Source organism: Phyllobates terribilis, unplaced genomic scaffold (genome assembly GCF_046119375.1).
Source record: "Phyllobates terribilis strain yellow unplaced genomic scaffold, ASM4611937v1 Scaffold_8__6_contigs__length_399053987, whole genome shotgun sequence".
In the NCBI taxonomy this organism is placed as follows: domain Eukaryota; kingdom Metazoa; phylum Chordata; class Amphibia; order Anura; family Dendrobatidae; genus Phyllobates; species Phyllobates terribilis.
In genome coordinates this window covers 282,277,198-282,285,620 of record NW_027362768.1, presented here as the reverse complement: position 1 = coordinate 282,285,620, position 8,423 = coordinate 282,277,198, and the positions used below count along the sequence as shown (strand labels likewise).

Genomic DNA, 8,423 nt, shown 5'->3' with positions numbered 1-8,423 from the left:
TCCTGTGTTTGTGCATCAACTCTTTTTAACCATATGCCTCTCATTAAAAACATCAGTAGCACCAGGTTGAAACAGATCAGAGATTTTATTTTGCCAGGTTATTTCCCTAGCCATAAGGTCCATAATGAGTGGATGGGTCAATTTGTTATAAAACAGAAATAATATTAATAATATTAAACTCATTAGTATCCTTATATATATCACATCACATAACTCCAAATTATAATCTACACCAAACCGGGGTCTAAGAAGAACCCAAAAAGACCAGAGTTTTTAGGAAAATTCAAAACATCTTTATTGAAAAAAGTTAAAAAAGAATTACAGCAACATGGTGCTACAAACAGAGGACGCCATCCTCCACCATTGTACCATGAGCAGGGTAATAATTAATTAATTACAAAAATACAGCATTGGCTTATCAACCATAAATAAAGTGTCTAGTGCATTTGGCAATGTATAATATTCCCTATGGGATTTCCCAAAGCCATAAAGCCTAATGCATGGGTTATTATATAGTTTTGGAATAGAAGATATGTTACTTACTCCAGCCCTGTGACAGGTGTGTGTCCTCGCGCCCCTACGTGCGTTTCGCCCTCGCTTCTTCGGGGGGCATGTCCATGGATGGTTATGTGCCGTAATATATAGTGTACCACCACCAATAAGGTTGCTCGCTACCCACCTGTCGCTCATAGGCTTCCATGTCCGCATATATCCTTTGCGGCGCATGCACTGCCGCACGTCACATCCTGTGAAACACTTCCGGTCTCCGGCAGTGGAACGCAAGCGTGCCACCGCTGCCTAGCAGCGGTATGCACATGATCGCACACTGTGCCGGAAAGGGGAAGGTCGGACGGGACTGTGGCGTGCATGCGCACCAGATGTAGCAGAAAAGTTGCTTGGAGTTGTTTTAGGTGCGAATGAGGGCAAGTATATGTTAATGGGGTAGGAGGGAATAGTACTGTTATATATACTTTAACAGGGGAATATTTAGAAGTACAAACCGAGGACACCATCCTCCACCATTGTACCATGTGCAGAGTAATAATTAATTAATTCCAAAAATGCAGCATTGGCTTGTCAACCATAAATAAATTGTCTAGTGCATTTGGCAATGTATAATATTCCCTATGGGATTTCCCAAAGCCATAAAGCCTAATGCATGAGTTATTATATAGTTTTGGAATAGAAGATATGTTACTTACTCAGCCCTGTGACAGGTGTGTGTCCTCGCACCCCAAGGAAATTCAGCCCCCGTGATGGTCATATATAAGACTGAATCCAAACCCACAGTGTGTAGGACTGCGTGCAGTGAGTTTCCAGCCTCATGATGTGTTGTCATTGGCAGTGCAGTGTGCACTGTGTGAGGCTGTGTGTCTGCAGAGTGGTATGGTAATTGTGCAATTGTTATGAGGTTGCTTGTAGTAAAGAACTAACTGCATGTTGCAGGCGGCGGAGCCTGTGTGCGTGATGTGCAGGTGGGGGCCAGGATGGAGTTACGTTATTATAGGATGGGGACCAATATTAAAGGATTCAAAGGAAATTAAATGATTAAATGCTAACGATAACACAAACAATTCATACAAGATATTTTTTTTTATCTATTATGAACTTTTTATTTTAAATCAAAGAAATAAAGAAGTTGTCTGTGACACACATGTATCAGTGAGATCACTAGCCAGTTGCCTAGTGATGTATGACGCCATATCTCCAACGGCCAATAGAAAAGTTGAGTTGTGATGGGATTTGGCAGCTGGTTGCCAGGTGACCTATGAAACCATAAGAGCAACAGCCAATGGAAAACTGCCATGTTGTTCTGTAAGTATAAGCCTATCAGTCTATTCGTGGAAAAATACAGTCGCTCAACGGAACACTATACTTCTCCACGCGCCATTTGCATAAACAGGAAATGGGGGATGGTATCGTATGTTGGGGTCATTGGATATTACCATAATCTCCCCACTGTTTTCCAGATATGCAAGGATCCCAAATTCTGACTGGCTATTTATGTGCCTGCAGAGAGGACAGGTGATATTATTTAGGAGCCATCTTCCTATGCAGACAGTGTGAAAAAAGTGTGCGCACTGCATGAAGCTCACTCGATCTCCAGTTAAAATGTCCTCCAGGCAGATGGAGCAAGTTGCAGGTCGGTCCTCGACCGATCTTATGGAGGTAGGCAGTGTGAGCATGGAGGAGTTTACAACTTCAGGCTGGGTATTAGTGGAGGATGAGTTCCTGTCTCCAGACCTCTCCAGTGGTGGTGGTGGCCTTCGTCTCTGTCTCCTACTTGTATTTAATGGTGTTATTTCCAGTCTTCTTTGGTGGGCGAACCTGCTCCTTGTCCTGTAGGCAGTAGGGGACTGGTCCCTGCTATGCCTCCATGTTTCTATGTAAAAAAGACAAACAACACACATATTAGTACTTTCCCCAGTGGAATATTAACCCTATAAGAAATACATATTTTGGAAACCAAGATTATTAATACATAAAGAAATGGTTGTACATTGAAATAACACAAATAAAACCAACAATTATGAAATACAACCAAATATTAAATATAATATTTATTGAAAATTGATCTACAACAAAACTGATTAAAATTGATTTAGACAGTAATATTACAGTAAAATTGCAGTAATAAACAACTCATCAGTAAGGATCACCATATTGTGCCCATGGTGAAGAAAGCTCATCAGTATAAAATTAAATCCAAATGAGCAGGGAAAATACAATAATATGTAACAGGTACAAACCCCAATGTAGGAATGTTGAGTCCATATTTTAGAGACTTGTAGATGGAAGTATTAGTGGCTTTTATGCGCTTCCCGTCTTACCTGATATAGAAGGCCTTTCAATGCCATTTGCAGAAGGCTCTTCTGAGATGTTTAGGACATTAGAAATGTCCCGAGAAGACATGTTCTTCTCAAAGGGCCAAGATGCTGTAAGTCTTGGTCTTGACAACAATGAAGAATGCGAAGTTGTAGAATTCTTCTTGATAAACTTCCAGGAAATATTTTCTGGTATTAGCCAAAAAATAGTGATATGAAAAGAGGCTCTCACTAGAGATGCTTCTCCAATGTGAATCCACTGATCAACACAACAGCCCCAGTAATAGCCGAGGCAATTATGATGTCATAATGTCATTACCTCACATTCCGTGTTCCATGATGTGTCCTAATGCCTACCTCACTGCTACCTCATAATGCATATTCTACATGTGCAGCATACATTGTAATACACGCTGTATACGCCTGCTCTTCTATATATTACTGTGCATTAATGGGATATACATGGCCTTACTAATCATTTATAGAAAGTGAAAAAAACAAAAATAAAAAATTGCTTAACATCATTAAAGTTAAGAACATGTTTTTTACTCATATGGTAAATAGAATTTAATACGGAGAAATAGTTAATTTTTTGCATTGCCCCTCAAAAAAATGGATTCAAATGAACAGAAAGCCCATGTACCCAATCCTTGTGGTATGAAATATTACAATCTCCACCAAAATATGGCCTCTTTTAACCCCATTACAACCTTTGACGTACATGTACGTCAAAGGTCGTGTCCCAGACTTTAATGTGGGTTTGCACACCGAACCCACATCTTTCTCTGCCTTTAACAGCCCTGGGTGAAGTGGAGCTCCGCCCAAGGCTCTTAACCTTGGCACATCATACCACCCACCCATCAGAGTGTCTGTTACATGATTGTGGGGCCCGATGAGTTACTATGACAGTCGATGGTCTGCCGATATTCTCTTTGTCTGTCATTATGGACATTCCTGTGAGGCTATTTGCCCACGATGCAGAAATGCTGCATATTTTTTCCGCTTCTCCCTGGCAGGAAAAGCGCATGCGGATTTTACATGCATTTTTCCCGCCAGGTAGAAGCGTTTGTCTAGCATTTTTGCATGCATTTCCGCATGTGGGTTATCAAGCGCTTTTCCAAGCGATTTTAGCATCACTTGGAAAAGTGCTTGACAACTTGGTCACACTATCTAAATCCCTGCAACCGGCATGGATTTATATAGTGTGACCAAGTAATAGTTAAAAAAAAGAATAAGAATGGTAAAAAATAAAGTTTATACTTACCTTCTGATGGCCCGTGGTCTCCTTCTCCGATGCGTCCGGTCTCCCCGGTGTCTTGCGGTTGTGTAAAAGGACCTAACATGACGTCATTGAGTCATGTAACAGGTCACGCGACCGCCGACGTCATGCTTCTTATGACGATATTGAAGTCGAGACTTCTTCACCTTTTTTTTTGTCTTTAATAATTTATGGGAACAATTTCATTCCGAGCAGAAAAACAGTTATATCTTAGATGGCAGCTCTTGCATAGTTATTTCTGTGATGTCGCTAACAGATCAGAAGTCCATAGGTTGGAAAATTCTGCTATTTACATGACTAATGGTCATATGGCTTTGTGAGAAGTCCTGCTCTGCCCGCAGTGGCAAAAAGTCTGCATTACTTCTTTCTGAGTGAAGTTCTCCGGAGTCTGGTAGAGTGTGGGCATCAAGCTTTGCCACAGGTAGGACCTTGGCCTCATGAAGACAAGCGGTCTGCAGATCGGATTTGAGAGCAGCAATGTGCTTTTCATGTAACACTATCTCTCTTTCCAGATTAGATACTTTGGTACACACCACCTGATAGATGTCCAAGAAGCTCTTGATCATGGTCTGGCAAACAGTAAAGTCCTATCCTCCCATGAACCCTATCATTTCAAAGAGATTTGATGATAATTTTGGAAGCTCGAAAGTGAAATCTTGTCGCGATGTTGCTTTCCGTGATAAGGAGATTTGATCTCTCATCTTCTGAAATGTTGCCGCAACCGATTTCATGTAATCTGTCAGGATTTCCTTTTCTCGGGCTGCTGTGCGCAGGGCACCCTCCACACTAGAGATGCTCTCTTCCAGAAGACGCCTGTCCTGCTCCAGCTGGGTCATTTGTCTGTCCTGCTGACGCACAAGTTGATCTTTTCTGTGCAGTTCCAGTTTCGTCTCAGAAAGACTCTTAAGAGCTTCCAAGAGGCTCTTATCTTTCTCTGCTTCCTCCCAGGAGTGTAAGTCTATCTTGCAATTCAGCTCCAGTAACTGTTGAGACTGCTCATTTAAGAGAATCTGCGCTTCTTTCTCTCGCAGCAGAGCGCGGTTCAGCTCATCGAAAATACTTTTATAGGTCTCATAGGTTATCATTTTAGATTGCTGGATATGTTGGTTTTGTGCTGTCTGATCAGACTCTTCACTTATGTCACTCATTTTCTGCTTAATATCAGACAGCTCCCGGCGCAATGAACGTCTCTCTATTTCTGCTGCATAGAGCCACTCGGTGAACGCAAGGATTTGTTTCTTAAAGACAGCCAAGCACTTCACAATGGGAGTCGTACTGGTAAGGTCCACAGTTGATGTCTGGAAGTTGATTCTGTGAAGTCCGCACATCAGTCTGTGCACAAGACTGTCAGGGTCCCCAGAAATGGAGAATCTCTGGAGTTCTGCATGTCTAGCTTCAGACCTCACATTCAGCTGGCTCATCAGCTTAGAGAAACAGTTCTTGGACGTATCAAGAAGCCGGATCTGTGATCTAGAATCCATGTATTTCTGGTTTAAAACCCCAAACAAATCAGACATTGAAGTGATGACTGCAGACAGAAGGTCAGTGCTGGTAATCCACTTCCAGGCTTCTTGACAACGCATCATTTCATCCTGTGGCCTAATGGTTTTGCTGTTTTGGTCTCCTCCAGGACACACCAAAAGACTAGGTCCTTTATTCATGACTCCTATCCAAATAAAGAGTGTCCTGCTGGATCTTCTTAGTTGCTGAAGTCTTTTAGCTGCGAAAACCACTATGACACCACGTCGAAATACATGCTTCATATATCCAGAAGATTTAGGACGTTTCATGGAACCACTATTCTTTTTAACTTCACTGTCAGACAATGCTTGTACTAGATTCCGGACTTTGTTCTGGACATCAAAATAAACGTTCATCTGGTCTTGAAGAAAATTTCTTTGTGTGGCTAAAGTGTAAGCTCTACTGTACAATGGGTATAACGCACCAGCCATGAGTGCACAGGCTGCAAGAAGATTCTTGTGGTCCTTTTCTGTGTTAATCAGGAGATTTTTTATGTGTACATTCTCCAGTGCCATCTGATCTTTGGTTTTTTCATAAATGGAAATCTTATCTTTTGATTTTTCTGCTATATTTTGGTATTTCTGTGCTTTGGAGTTAGTCTCCCCAAGGAGAACGGAATAATGTTGTTCTAAATCTCTAGTCTTTTTTGCCAGGCTTTTTGCTGTTCTCTCATCTGCTGAGCGAGTCAGTCAAGTGAGTCCTCATGTTTTTTCTGCAGATCCTTCAACACATCAGCCTTGTTCTTGCAAGCATATTCTAGCTGGAAAACCTCTTTATTGGCTTGGTGGAAGTCAGAGATAAGGGTATCTACATTTGCCTGCAAAATAACACAGAGTTCTGGCCAAGAGAAGTTACCCTCTAGGCTTTCTGGTTCTTTTAGAAGCACACAACCTGCTACCAGGTGCTGGTATAGACCATGAAGAAAAGTTAACTTCTCCTCTGCCTCCTCCTGAAAAGTTTGGGTTATTTTCTGGATTTCACGTTCCAACTCCAAGACTCTCAGCTTTTCCTGCTCCCAGATGTCATGCACCTTCACAAGTTCTGTCTTGAGCTGGGCTATGTGAAACTCTCTCTCTGCACAAGCAACATTCTGTCTCTGGAACTCCTTCTTGGACCCTAGTTGTTCCGATCTAATGTTCTCAAGGTTTTTTTGCATGGTGTGTATGATCTGTTCAGAAGATTCTAGTTCCTCTTTCATCCCCGCACAGATGAGTTTTTTTGTCTCCAGCTCATTAGACGTCCTTTCCAGCTTGTTCTAGTGATCTGTCAAGGTATGTTTCAGAGCCGCAATAACAGCAGGTCCAGCAGCTATATCTTTATCACTGTACGTCCCTGATACACGATGGCTTGGCATTTTAAAGGTTTCCACCAGAGTACGCAGTTCACTCATGTTACATCCGTAAGCCTCCTCCAAGGACAGTTGTTTTTTTTGCTCTTTTCAAGGTTCAGTTCCATTGCGGCCAAACTTCCTTCTGACGTCTTCAGTTTTATAGTCTGATCTGTAATCACTCTGTTTTGCTTCTCAAATTCCGCTTTGAACTCCTCCACCATATAGGAATACTCCTTCTCCAAATCGTGCAGTTTTCCTCCCAATTCTTCTGCAGTCTCTTTTTCTCTATTATAGTCATTTTCAACTTCTCTAAACTGACTTCTGATGAGATCTAAGTCTGATGTGGTTTGTGCCTGGCTGGCCTTCTTCACTTGTAGCGAGCCCTCAAGATCCTGAATGCGGAGCTGGATGATATCAGAGTTAAACTTGGATTCCAGATGTGCTGCCGATTCTGCTTCGATGCCCTCCTCTTGTCTCTTCACTCTCTGATTTGCAGCCTCAAGTTCCTGCTTCAGTCGGTCTTCTCTTTCCAGGCCGAATACAATCTCACTCTTTTGCCTCCTCGCAGTATCCAGATGGCTGTTTTTTTCTACATCCAGTTCATTTAATTTTTGTTGCAGCTCTTCTATGATCAGGTTTTACTTCTGCATGTGTGCTTCTAGACTGCTCTTCTCGGACATAAGCATCTGCTGCTCCTTTTGGAAGTTTTCAATCTCAAGGTCTTGACTCCTCAAATCACTTTCAAGTTTTTTCTGCGCTTCCTGCCAACCAAACTGTGTGCTCTGGAAATTTTCTTCTACGATGTGCATCTTTTTTTGGAGCTCTTCAATTTGTGCTTTAAAAAGTTATTCTTTCACAAAGAAATTGTCTTTCTCCTCTTGCAAAGCTTTTCTTTCTACATCACACTGCTTCCTTGCCACTGCCAACTCATATTCCAGACTCTGACGAACAGCTTCTCCTTTCTTAACTTCAGAACAGAGCTTGGCAAACTGGCTCTCACAAGACGACAACTCTTCATTATGCTTTGAAACCAACTCTACAGTTTCATTTTTAGCCTCGTTAAGTTTGTAACGGAGCTCCGCCACTTCGTCGAGTTCTTTCAATTCATGCTTAAATGGAACAGACCATGTAACTTCATTAGCAGCCGCGTGGTTTGGAGAAATGAACGTCATCTTGTCCATGATCGTAGCTGTTATATTTGGAACGGGACAATGTCTGTTATTTTAAATTGGTCCTTTTCTCCCAGACGCAGAGCCCCATGATGACATCTTATATGGATTTATGACTGCTCCTGCGATCGCCGCCGGCTGCTGTTCTTCACCTTTTTTTTGAGCCACCATTCAAGACTTGTGTAACATGTGTTTCACTGTGCTTCCATGGATGTCTGTGATCTCACTATTACAAAGCTTATGAGTCACCACTACCGTGTTTGTCGCACAAGAACTAATAGACCTTGTGATGAGCTAAC

General features: G+C 42.0%; 1 pseudogene; it reads right to left on the bottom strand.

Annotated features, from left to right (window-relative positions):
• Nucleotides 1-4,307: 4,307 nt before the first annotated feature.
• Nucleotides 4,308-8,219, bottom strand: LOC141156523 (coiled-coil domain-containing protein 171-like; annotated as a pseudogene).
• Between the last annotated feature and the right edge of the window lie 204 nt (nt 8,220-8,423).